At 37.3% G+C, this 13186-nt stretch overlaps 1 long non-coding RNA gene across 6 annotated transcripts in view; it reads right to left on the minus strand.

Moving 5' to 3' along the window:
• The window catches only part of LOC132538052 (uncharacterized), a 259911-nt gene that overhangs the window by 86677 nt on the left and 160048 nt on the right, over positions 1-13186 (minus strand). For 4 of the 6 annotated variants that reach the window (XR_009549459.1, XR_009549456.1, XR_009549455.1 and 1 more), the window contains one exon: positions 4989-5082. The exons of 1 other annotated variant lie outside the window; for it this stretch is intronic. This is a non-coding gene — a long non-coding RNA (uncharacterized LOC132538052). Of the gene's footprint in view, positions 1-2555; positions 2618-4988; positions 5083-13186 lie in introns of those variants that run through there. One more of the 6 variants, XR_009549457.1, reaches the window with a different exon arrangement.

The following is a 13186-nucleotide window of genomic DNA, read 5'->3' on the forward strand; positions in this document are numbered from 1 at the left end:
GCTTCCTCATAGCCCTGCCCCACTAGGGAAAGAGAGAGACAGGCTGGGAGTATGGATCGACCTGCCAATGCCCATGTTCAGAGGGGAACCAATAACAGAAACCAAACCTTCAACTTCTGCACTCCATAATGACCCTGGATCCATACTCCCAGAGGGATAAAGAATAGGAAAGCTATCAGGGGAGGGGATGGGATATGAAGCTCTGGTGGTGAGGACTGTACCACTTTTATCCTATGGTCTTGTCAGTGTTTCTATTTTATAAATAAATAAATTTTAAAGAGTATATATTAATATATTTATAATAAAAAATAAATAATAGTCAACCCATCTCTGCAAACTTAGGAGAACTATTGTAGCTTCTAATGGAGAGAAATGGGATACAGAATTTTCGTGGAATTACCCTTGCTATAATTTTGTGGGTCAATATTAGGTTACTAATAATTTGATATTAAAAAATTACTTCAGCTCCACATTTAAGTACAAATACATATATTTTCACATTTCTGTGAATATTTGTGTTTACTTCTCTATGCTTCTTTCAAAAGAAAACTAACATTTGAAATGGAGAATTATTTACATTGATATTGTGAAGAAAGAAAATCAGGCAGAAAAAGGACAGGCATATATCCTTTCACATATTTTAGAATTACTCGAATTACCAACATACTACAAGCCTTCTTGTTTCTCAAAAACACATTTATCCACTTCCAAAATATATTCACCAAGAAAGGAAACAACATTATGCAGAGTAAGACAGAGGAAATTTTTGCAATGAATATCCACACAACTGAAAAATATGCTACAGTCAAGAGTTAGGATTTACTGAAACTTTACCCTACTAACAATTCTGAAGGTTACAAAAACTTCTTTCAAAGGAATACAACAAAACCCAAATTAATACTGGATTTTCCCTTAGGGGGAAGAGTTTATGGTAAAAAGAAGAATAAGGGAGAGAAGAACAAAAATGGGTTGAGAAAAGTGCCTGTAAGGAGTTTCCTCACTAATTAAGCGTGAAGTCACCCAGTGGTCACACTAACAGTCCTTGTCTACCCACAAGCCAGAGTGCCCTGGAGGTGGAGGTCCTCCCTGCCAAATGAGCCAAATTGCCCAAGTAGAAAGTACAGCCTGAAATGGTCCCTAGGAGAAGTAAGCTTGGCTTACATTTCCTACCATCAAGCAGACAGGAAGTATTCTCAGTCTAACAAAGAGGCAAGCAGAAGCCAAGGCTAAAAGTAGACTCCATTTCTGAGGTCCTAACATTGAAAGAACGGAAACCATATGGGAATAACTTTATTATTCAACCAAAGTCTTCAGGTGGCTTTATGTTTAAAGAAATATTGTCAACCACATCCTTGAGACCTTTTTATTTCCTTCTCTCCACCCCACCTCCCTCCTCCTTTCTTTTTGAATTTTACAAGCTCTATGATTTAGGGGTGGAAATTCCCTAAATATAAATTAAGCATTATGTCCACCCTCAAGAAATTCTTCCTGGCACACAACCAGTAGTGTGGCATGAAACTCTCTCATGAATGCTGGCAGGGTAATGTGTGTGTGTGTGTGTGTACATTTTTATTTTTCTTTAGAATTATACTTTATTATGTAGAGATAGTTGTTAACAAATATACATACCATGTCAGACAGGATGAAATCTCCCTAAAGAAATTTAACAACTATCCTGAAATGTAAGGTCACAGCTCTAAGAAATGGTATCCAGCTGTTGTGCAACCATATATATCTTTTAAGATGTTTCCCAGGCCTGCAACCATTACAATTACAATTCTCAACATCCACCGCACAGGTTAAACATCTAAGCCTTTCTTCTTGTAACACTGAAGATATAATGCATTAGTCAGGACAAATTGGCAGTGCTAGAACAATATACTATTCCTCAATTCTGGTATTTCTTAACCAAACCAGTATTTCTCACACCACACTTTCAACCTAGGTTGGGAGATATTTCTATTAGGGCCCCTCAGAGAGACTGTGCGGCCTCCTTTTCAACATTAGGAAAGGAAGCAAACCCCAAGGGGCTCAATGTTTCATGTGGGAAATAATACATGGGATTTCTGGCCATACTCCTTTGGCTAAAAGCAGTTATATGGTTGGGCCTAAACTTTAGGGGCAAGGAAGTACCTGAAGTGTTCCAAAGTGAAGCAGTATGAGCATTTGTATAAAGCCTAAAATACCACAAAAGTTGTATGAAGACTCAAAAGAACAAAGTATCTCCCAAAGCCCACTATCACTCGATTCCTGAGATACCTAGGTCTCATCTTATTTATATTTCTAGCTTCTAAAACAGGAAACTCAAAGTCTGTGTCCAGGAGCCCTGCTTCCCCAGAACCCTGCCCCACTACGAAAAGAGAGAGACAGACTGGGAGTTTGGACCGACCTGCCCACACCCATGTTCGGTGGGGAAGCAATTACAGAAGTTAGACCTCCAACCTTCTGTGGGAACTGTGTGGAATTGTACCCCTCTTATCCTATGGTTTTTGTCAGTGTTTCCTTTTTATAAATAATTTTTAAAAAATAGTAAGAAAGAGTAACCAATGTACTTACGATAGTTCTTTCTCTTTGGACCTCAAGGTTTTAAGATGACATATTAAGAAATTCCATTGCCCTGTTAAAAAACAAATAGTACAGAGTAAATGAATGATGGCCAGCTATACTCTTCAATTATTTCCCCATTTCTCTACATGAGAAGAAGAGAGTGATCAGATTTGAGTAAGCTTATTAGGATGAAATTTCTAAAGACATATGTAAAAAGTTCCTCATTAGTTATTTAAAGAGGGCCAAAAGTGTATCTTAATACTCGCTTACCCTTAAAGCAAATGCACATTTTCTCCCATAATTATGCAGGTTCAGGGTACCCAGCTTAAAAATTAATTAAGTCTCTTGGGGCCGGGCAGTGGTGCACCCAGTTTGAGCACACTCGTTACTATACACAAGGACCTGAGTTCAATGCCCCAGTCCATACTGGCAGAGAGGAAACTTCACAGGTGGTGGAACAGTGTTTCAGGTGTCTCTCTTTCTTTGTGTTTCTCTGTCTCCCCTCCCTTCTTAATTGTTTTTAAGTTTTATTTATAAAAAGGAAACACTGGGGAGTCGAGCTGTAGCGCAGCGGGTTAAGGGCAGGTGGCGCAAAGCATAAGGACCGGCATAAGGACCCCAGTTCGAACCCCGGCTCCCCACCTGCAGGGGAGTCGCTTCACAGGTGGTGAATCAGGTCTGCAGGTGTCTATCTTTCTCTCCTCCTCTCTGTCTTCCCCTCCTCTCTCCATTTCTCTCTGTCCTATCCAACAACGACAACAACAATAATAACTACAAAAATAAAACAACAAGGGCAACAAAAGGGAATAAATAAATAAAATAAATATTAAAAAAAAGGAACACTGACAAAAACCATAGGATTAGAGGGGTACAATTCCACACAATTCCCACCACCAGAACTCCATGTCCCATCCCCTCCTCTGATAGCTTTCCTATTCTTTAGCCCTCTGGGATATGGACCCAAGGTTATTGTAAGATGCAGAAGGTGGAAGGTCTGGCTTCTGTAATTGCTTCCCCACTGAAAGTCTGCCATACCACCCTGAACATGCACAATCTCATCTTATCCCTTTTTAATTTATCTCTCTGTCCTATCAAACAAAAGAAAAAATCATTTAGAAAAGAATAAGAAAATATGTAAGCATCAGGACTGAAAGAGCTCACTTGGTAGAGTGTATGCCTTGTCAGAAACATCACTTGGGCTCAACCTTACTACCACAAGGGGTGCTAAAGCATAGGGGAAGCATAGTTACTGCAATGTCACCACCCAATGTGTGCGTGTACGTGTGTGCGTGTGTGCGTGTGTACATGTGTGTGTGTGTGTGTGTGTGTGTGTGTGTGTGTGGTGTATGCATATCCGAAATAAAAAAGAATGAAAAGGTCAGCCAGGGAGCAGTGAAATCATGCATGAGCAAGGAAGGTCCAGGCTCTGCAAAAAAAGGTTGAAGGAAGTTTCTTTTTACTTAAAGCATACGGAACAACAAAAGAATGTCTACAAAAAATTTTGCTTTTCCAAGAAACATTCCAAAAACTGTGTTATCTAAGAGAGAAGTTGGAGGTCAAATGGGAAAGAATACATAGAAGAGGAATCTTATTTTCTCTAGCTGAGAAATTCTTTCCTAGAATTCCTTCTTTGCTATATTAACCCTGCCCTACCCCCTGAACTTTTAAATGGGGAAGAGTGAAGGATATTTATTGGAAAGAGATGTAGGAGGCTTTTAATAATGTTCAAATACTTCTTACTGTTTACTAGATACATGGGAAGACTTAAAAAAAAAAACTCATGCCAAACAATATTTGTATAAGAGCCCAGCTGTTCTTATTTATTCCAACAGATATGGTTATATAGTTTCAGCTCCATAATTCAGGCTCAGAGAACTTCTCCAGCAAAAATCACATGCACTTTGAAGTAGTAAGACCCCATTTTACAGAAACGTGCCGAAGAAATTTTCTCCTGAGAAGTCTGAATTATATCTGAAATCTGTTAAACCTGATTGAGAAAAATTACTTCATTACAATCAGTCCCTAAATTACTTTCCTTCTCCTCCTCATGCCCAGACTAGCCAGATTTTCTATCCATCATATTTCCATGCTCATTCTTGATGTCTGACCCCATCTGCCATGTATGAAATAGGGCAAGATGTTGGCAATTCCAGGTTCACATGGCCTTTCAGTGGTAGAGCTTAAGTGAATTCATATGTCTCCATAGAGTACTTTTCAATATGGGGTCATCTCCTTTGAAAGCTTTGTGAGCACCCTCATACTTTATTTTTATTTTGTGGAAAAACTCAAAATCAGAGAATGACTAAGTAAGGTAGCTCTGAGAAGGAAATTATAAAGAGTACTGGTCTTCAAGTATTGAAGGCGACTAGTGTAAAAGCAGTAACTACAATCTCAATTGATATAGGGCAGAAAGTTACTCCATGATGTAAAGTAAAACTTACCATACATAAGGCCCTGGGTTATAGTCTAACACCACATAGAAACATCATGGCATCAATGGAAGCTCCATGAATGGTAGATTTGTGGTATCTATCTCTGAAAAAAAAAAAGAATAAAAATGTTGGAGTGATGGAATAGCACAAGTTTACTTTGTCAAGTAAACAAACAAATCTGTTATTTAATGTATATTTTCTAGGTACCATATTCTGTGCTGAAAAATTATAATCTCAAAATAATCCTATGAGCAATATCCGGTGACTTCCTTTCAAACAATGTAGCAGGGACAGGGTGGTGGTGCACCTGATTGATTGTTAATGTTACAATGTGCAAGGACCTGGGTTTGAGCCTTCATCTCCAACCTGCAGGGGAAAAAACTATGTGTGTGGGGAAGCAGGGAATCTGGTGTCGCTCTGTCTCTCTTCCTCTCTATCTCCCCTTTCCCTCTCAATTTCTGTCTCTATCTAGTAAATAAATAAATTTTTAAAAATTTTTTAAAAAGACAGTATAGCACAGAAAAGAAGAAAAAGATTTGCTTTGCCTTAAGGAAGTCGTGTTACATACAGGTCCTTAGCTAAGGGACCAAGTCAATCTCAACAGAATTGATAAAACCAAGCCACACTGACAATGTAGACCCCTTGATACCATGTTTGATCATGGTAATTCACCTCCGTGACATACATTTCAAAAAGACATAACCCAGAATAATAACAATAAAAGCATTAGGCACATCTCATATGAAGAGAATTATTCCTCAGATGGTGAAGGTCATCAAAAACAAGACTATAAAACTATCAAAGACGAAGAGAGTGCAACTACACGTTATCTAATTATAACGAGGTAGTTAAGAAGAAATTACTTATCAAAGGATACTAGCATAAACTTAGTGAGAGTCAAATAAGCTGCTAAATTTAATTTTGTGGCAGTGTTGGTTTCTTGGTTTGACAGACACATCACAGCAAGGCAGGTTAGTAACAGTAAGGGAAACAAGGTAGAGAATGGATGAATATACTTACCCTACCTTTGCAACATTTTTTTTGTTAATCTAATACTATTCTTTTTTATGTTTAACTTGTTTAATTGTCTTTATTTAATGTATAGAGACAGCCAGAAATTGAGATGGAAGGGAGAGGGAGAGAAACACCTGTAGTCCTGCTTCAACACTCGCAAAGCTTTCCCCCTGCAGGAGAAGCCGGGGACCCAAACCTGGGTCCTTGCACTCTATATATAACATGTGCACTCAACCAGGTGTGTCACCAGCCAACCCCAGTCTAAAATTATTCAAAAATTAAGTTAAAAGTCTTCTGGGATTGATGTTCTTATCTTCAATTCTATAGATGAAAAAATAGTTTCTCAAATTTATCAGCTAAAAAGTATCAAAACTGGGTATGCAACCTTTACATTTAAGCAACCAATAGAATAAGTTTAGAAGATCAGACCATGGGAGTCCGGAGGTAGCACAGCGGGTTAAGCGCACGTGGCAGGAAGCCCAAGGACCTGTGAAAGGACCCTGGTTAGAGCCCCCAAGTAGGTCTGCAGGTGTCTATCTTTCTCTTCCCCTCTCTGCCTCCCCCCCACCTCCATTTCTCTCTGTCCTAACAATGACGACGTCAATAACAACAACAATAATAATTACAACAACAATAAAAAACAAGGGCTACAAAAGGGAAAATAAATAAATATTTAAAAAATTTAAAGGTTTAAAAAAAAGATCAGGCCATATATAAGCTGTAAAATATTTTTATGTCACATACATGTTGAAAAATAAAATAATAACATTTACTTCATTTATAACCCTCAGAGTTGTAATTTTAGCATAGAACTACTTTCTAAATATTTTATCTTTATGTTCACTGCAAATACCAACCATTTAATCAAGATGATCGGATAATGGGACCTTATAAAAATGTTTTAGGATTTTTTCCAAAATGTTGATGTTCCAACATTTCAGAATAGAAAAAAAAAACATTTTAGTCAATTATCAACATTTCATACTACAGTGGTCTTTCAGCCACTCTCACTTGTTACTACCTACATTTTTCTTTCTGATACTGGATATTCAGTGCTGGTAGTGAGCCATATACAGGATGAGGGGGTTAAAAACCAGTGTGCCCTTCAAAAGGAAATGATAACATCAGTATATGTCAAGACTAGCATATACTCTGGCATTCTTCAGATCCTTCAAGATATAAGATCAGCTGTGGCTGCTCAAATGAACTAAAGAAAATTAAGTGCCCTCTGAAATATAAATTCTAACAGTGTTATCTAGTAAGCCAATATTTCCCACAATGTGAAGCCAGCCTCTCTGGGAAAAGTCCAATATCCTCCCAGGAAAGCTCAAACAGTCCAAGACATTTTTTTTTTCCCCTTGAGACTTGCCAAAATCAGACAGTAGGATTCAACAAATATTTCTACATACTGTACTTAATATATTGTTCCCTGTGAAAATAAAGTGGAAGTGATCCAGCAAATAAGAAAACAGCCTGCCTTTTGTGTGTGATTAGATTAGCCTGCCTACAGACATGTTTTTCTCATTCTTGTTTTAGTTATCAGTTTTTTTTTTAAGGCAAGTAATTTCTTGAATTAATTGATTATATCACTCTGGGCTTGTCTAAGAATAGTTAAAACTCTCCTGCCCCTCCTTTACACTTCAAACTAGCCCAAAGGCAATTAATTAATGGCACAGTGTCTGCTTAAACAGGAGAGAAGCGTGGAGAGAACTAGGAGAGGAAATCAGTATGACATAATTTCCCACAGTATCCAAGCAAAATAGCATGGGGCTAAAACTTCAGAAAATTCTTCAGGATAATAGAAAAAAAGAAAGAAAGCAAAAAAAAAAGAGAGAGGTCTAAGACTTCTTTTTTTTTTTTTCCTCTTCACTAATGGGAAAGAAATGAACCAAGTTCAAGAAGCCATAATCATTCCCCAGACACACACATATAGCTACTTGGCAAATTGATACTGATCCAAAACAAACCTTTGCTCTCAAGAATTTTTGCTATATTTATAGATAAACTCATGAAATTTTTTTTTTCATTTGGAAGCTTTGGTTGGTTCAAGATGGAATTTAATGTCTAATCTCATGCAAGTATGAGAAGGAAATTTATAAAGAGGTCACAAGGAAGATTATACTTTCAGCATCATGTGATGAGGCAGGGAATGGATACTGGAACAAGACTGCTCTTTGGTGGGTTATTGGGAACTCAGAGAACCATTTAAACCTCTAGATGAGTATCTCCAAATCTACCCAAATTCTGATCCTCTGCCAGTCAGACATCCTTAATCTAAACCTCCTATTTATATCCTCCACAGCTTCAACATTTCAAAGGAACAGGCACTGAATTCATCATGCAAATCTCCCAACCTCCAAATCCTGTCCTAACTACACAAAAGACAACTACTGAACACTAAACCAAGATTAGGTTTCAAAGTAAAAAAAAAAAAAAATCTACAAAATAATGAGAGCTCGGATTTTTTCAGTACTCTTGCAAAAAGGCACTTTCAGGTCCTTTAACAATTTCATGAATGGTACTAAATTTTTTCAATTATCTTCCTATTGGCTTTTAGTTCTCATGAAGCTGTAACTTGCCATATACTCACATAGTAGAAAAAAGAAAACTTAACCAAGTAGAAAATATAACAGACAAAGAAAGCATGTGAAAATATGAAGCAAGAAGATACCTTTCAATATTAGTACTACTAAGGCAGTAAAGTCGCGATAAAACAACATATTAAATACTGAAGTTATTTGCTATGTGAAAAGCACACAGCAAGATAGGCTTGTGCAGTATATGGCACACTTACATTGTTGAATTAAACTACAATCTTCGATATCATTTCAATGTTCATGGGAGCACGGGGGGACTCTTTTACTCCCCAGTCTTAACAGATATTTTTAATATAATGTACACATTTAAAATGTTAATTCCGGAGTTGGGCGGTAGCGTAGCGGGTTAGGTGCACATGGCTAAGGATCCCGGTTCCGGCCCCTAGCTCCCAACCTGCAGGGGAGTCGCTTCACAGGTAGTGAAGCAGGTCTGCAGGTGTCTATTTTTCTCTCCCCCTCTCTGTCTTCCCCTCCTCTCTCCATTTCTCTCTGTCCTATCCAACAACAATGATGACAACAATAATAACTACAATAATAAAAACAAGGGCAACAAAATGGAAAATAAAAAAATATTTAAAATAAATAAATAAATAAATGCTAATTCCAGGGTGCAGGAGATGGTACAATGACTAGAGTGTTGAATTTGGAAGCAGAAGTCCAAAGTTCCATGTCCGGTATAACATGCCCCAGAGTGATGGTAATGGTGTGATGTTTTCTCTCTCTCCACTCTCATGTTACTAAACATATGAACCTATAATAAAATAAAATAAAGTGCTGGTTCTGTGGCTGAGGAAATAGCTTAACTGGTGGAGTATACAAACGGAATGCCTGAGGTGCCCATTTGACCACTGGTGCTCCAAATACTGGAGCAACACAGATATCTTTTAAATAATACAGAAAATCTGGGTCCGGTGGTGGTGCACCTGGTTGAGTGTACATATTACAGTGTTTAAGAACCCAAGTTTGAACCCCAGGTTCCCACCTGCAAGGGGAAAGCTTTGTGAGTGGTGGAGTAGTGCTACAGATGTCTCTCTGTCTGTCTACATTTCTATCACTTTCTTCCCTCTCAATTTCTGGCTGTGTCTATCCAATAAATAAATAAAGATAATAAAAAATTTAAAAAAAGAAAATTTACAAAATTGTTTTTAGGGCTCATTTCATATTTTCTTATATAGCTCTACTGTAATTCATTTGGTCAGCTTAATATATCAGAGCAGTATATAACAAAGCTCATAAAGTTGAGTCTGAGATAAAAAATAAAATGTAGCACTCTCTTCCCTGATCCAGCTTTCTGTTCCTTTTCCAGCCATGACATCATCTCTCCAAACAATAACGTGGATCCACCTGCATATCAGATTTCAGGCTCAGGGGAAAAACAATCTAGTATAGCCACAGGCTCTTTGGAATATAACTAAAATATGTTCACTAGCTATAAACAAAATGGAGGACTCCCCAACTCTTCATCTGCACTACTCCAGCCTTTAGGTCCATGATTGTTCAACAATTTGTTTGGCTTTGTATGTTAACTCTCTTTTCAGCCACCAGGTTCCAGATGCTACCATGATGCCAACCAGACTTCCCTGAACAGATGACCTCACCAATGTGTCCTGGAGCTCAGCTTCCCCAGAGCCCCACCCTACTAGGGAAAGAGAGAGGCAGGCTGGGAGTATGGATCGACCAGTCAACGCCCATGTTTGGTGGAGAAGCAATTCCAGAAGCCAGACCTTCTACCTTCTTCATCCCACAATGACCTTGGGTCCATACTCCCAGAGAATTAAAGAATAGGAAAGCTATCAGGGGAGGGGATGGGATACTGAGATATGGAGTTCTGGTGGTGGGAATTGTGTGGAGTTGTCCCCCTTTTAATCTATGGTTTTGTTAATGTTTCCTTTTTTATAAATAAAAAAAGTAGCAAATTAATTTTATACATGATAGATCACAGGATAAATTTATTTAGAAGTTGTATTGCCAATACTATAAATGAGCAATATTTAATGCTTGTGATGTTACAAATTGCAAAATAATGTTCAGGTAGTATAAAAATAATTTCTCCCAATATAAAGGTTTTCCCATAACTAACATGACATTGCATTTTATGCTTATTCTAAAATTGTGTCAGTTTACTTTTCTACAACTTTTAAAAATTTATTTTCCCTTTTGTTGCCATTGTTGTTTTATTGTTGTAGTTATTATTGTTGTCGTCATTGTTGGATAGGACAGAGAGAAATGGAGAGAGGAGGGGAAGACAGAGAGGGGGAGAGAAAGATAGACACCTGCAGACCTGCTTCACTGCCTGTGAAGCAACTCCCCTGCAGGTGGGGAACCGGGGGCTCGAACCAGGATCCTTAGACCAGTCCTTGTGCTTCACGCCACGTGCACTTTTTTTTTAACCTGCTGTGCTACCACCCAACTCAATTGACTCAGTTTAAAAGATAAAAGCTACATTGTTTTTATTTTATATTGCTTAGAGAAAAGAAGATCTCTAGAGAGTATTTTGAAACATCAGTTTAAAGAAGGTACTTATAACCAAGAGCATGTACTATCAGTTTTGGGGAAGTAATAACTGTTAAAAAGACATTATTGTGGGCTGGCAGAAGAGCTCACATGGATAGTATGCTATGTGTGTAAGCCAGGTCCAAGTTCATCTCAGCCCCCACTTGCATTGAACAAAGTTTGTGTTCTGTGATCTCTTTCTCTGCTTTTCTGCCTTCTTTATCTATAAAAAAAGAAGAAGAGGAGGAGGAGGCAGAGTAGGAGGAGAAGGAGGCAAAGAAGAAGGAAAAGAAGAAGAAGAGAGAAAGAAAAAGAAAGGAAGGAAGGAAGGAAGAAAGAAAAAGAAAGAAAGAAAGAAAGAAAGAAAGAAAGAAAGAAAGAAAGAAAAAGAAAGAAAGGAAAAAAGAGATAGACACTACCTTGAAACTGATTCTTAAATCATTATTTCACCTGGTAAAAATATAACACATAGATAAAAAAAATAAAGAGTATCCATAGATATAGTGAAATCATGGTTTTAAATATTTCTAGATTTTAAAAAATTGCTAACAACTCATTTGGAAATTTTCTGAAATTCAACATGGGGTGAAATGGGTGCCCATATGTAATGTATATTATTAACTTGCACCTTCATCTAATTGTTATTTTTTAAAACACTGTCTTAAATGCTACTATTCTCATCATATTTCATGGAATTCTCTAATTTTGCTGCATATATATATATATATATACATGCATATTTAATGTATATTTATATACATACAGATATTATATCTTATTCTATACACAGAGAGACACACACACCAGTTTCAGCAAAGGAACAACTCTATGTCCTATCCACCCCTGTCCTGCCCCACAAGTATAAGCAAACTTATCTGGGCTCTTGGAGGAGGGGCATGGCTACATACAATCATTATAACTGACATGCTGGGTCAAGACTCCAAGGTACACCTCAATCCTGTGCCTGCTGGAGAATGCTCACTCACACACCTGCTTTAACGGTGTGAACTCTGCCTGTGGGTTTTCCTTGATTGATGTTGGTATAACTGCTTTACCCTCTCTGTGAGTGAAGGGAAGTGGGCTCTGCTCAAAGCAGTTTGTGGTACCTTGCACTTCCACTTGAGATTACACAAGGAAAGGCAAGTTATAGAGATGGGTGCATGTGCCTGCAGGCTCTCTACAGCCCTGAAGTCAGATCTAAAAGGCACCAGAACTTAAAATAAAACTACAAAAAAAAAAGAAAAGAAAAGAAAAGAAAAAGAAAAAAAAAGGCTTTGAAAACCAGGAAGCAAGTAAACAAAGGAAGCATCTGTCCCTTTTACTCTGAACAAACTGCTCCCCTCCCCGAAATACACATACATATACGTACACTCAGCCAAGGCTACCACCTCCATTATGAGAAGACTTTTAATTACAGTAACCTTCAGACTTTCTTTGAGCTTTATAAGTTTTTCTTGACTAAGTGAATTTGTTTCGTGACCAAATTGTAGCAATTCTCATTACTACTCCATGGATAAGCTTAGTCTGCCATGAAAGTTCACAGGTAAAAGATTTAACTGACAAAATTTCAATGACTTTGTTTACCCTCAAATTGCGCTCTCTTTTCAGGCTTAATTACTATAAGATTTGATGCAAAAATCACAACTTTAAGGGGAAAAAAGGACAACCAAAGCAAAAAAAAAAAAAGAGAGAGAGAATATTCTAGATAGTACATAAAAACATTAACCAATAGACTGCCAAAAATAGTTCTACCTTTTCAAGTCATTCCATGTCCCTAGTTAAAGGATGTGTAGAAATTCTAGAAAAAAAAACATAATAATGGCATTTATTTAAACTATGAAAAGCTGATATTTTTGCACAGTTGAAATACTGATACCTTTTATGAATAAACTTTTGGTTATTTGGAGACAATATTTACAAGCTCAAAGAATACCAATTTTTATCCTATTAGCTTTAATGCCCTCTTTTTTAAAAAGTGTGTGTTTTATTTTGGATACAGACAGAGAATAAAGAGAGAGAGAGACCTGCAGTATGATTTCACCATTCCTTTTTTTTTACTCTTTTTTATTTATTTATTTATTTATTTATTTTGTTGCCCTTGTT

The sequence above is a fragment of the Erinaceus europaeus genome, chromosome 4 (assembly GCF_950295315.1).
Source record: "Erinaceus europaeus chromosome 4, mEriEur2.1, whole genome shotgun sequence".
In the NCBI taxonomy this organism is placed as follows: Eukaryota; Metazoa; Chordata; class Mammalia; order Eulipotyphla; family Erinaceidae; genus Erinaceus; species Erinaceus europaeus.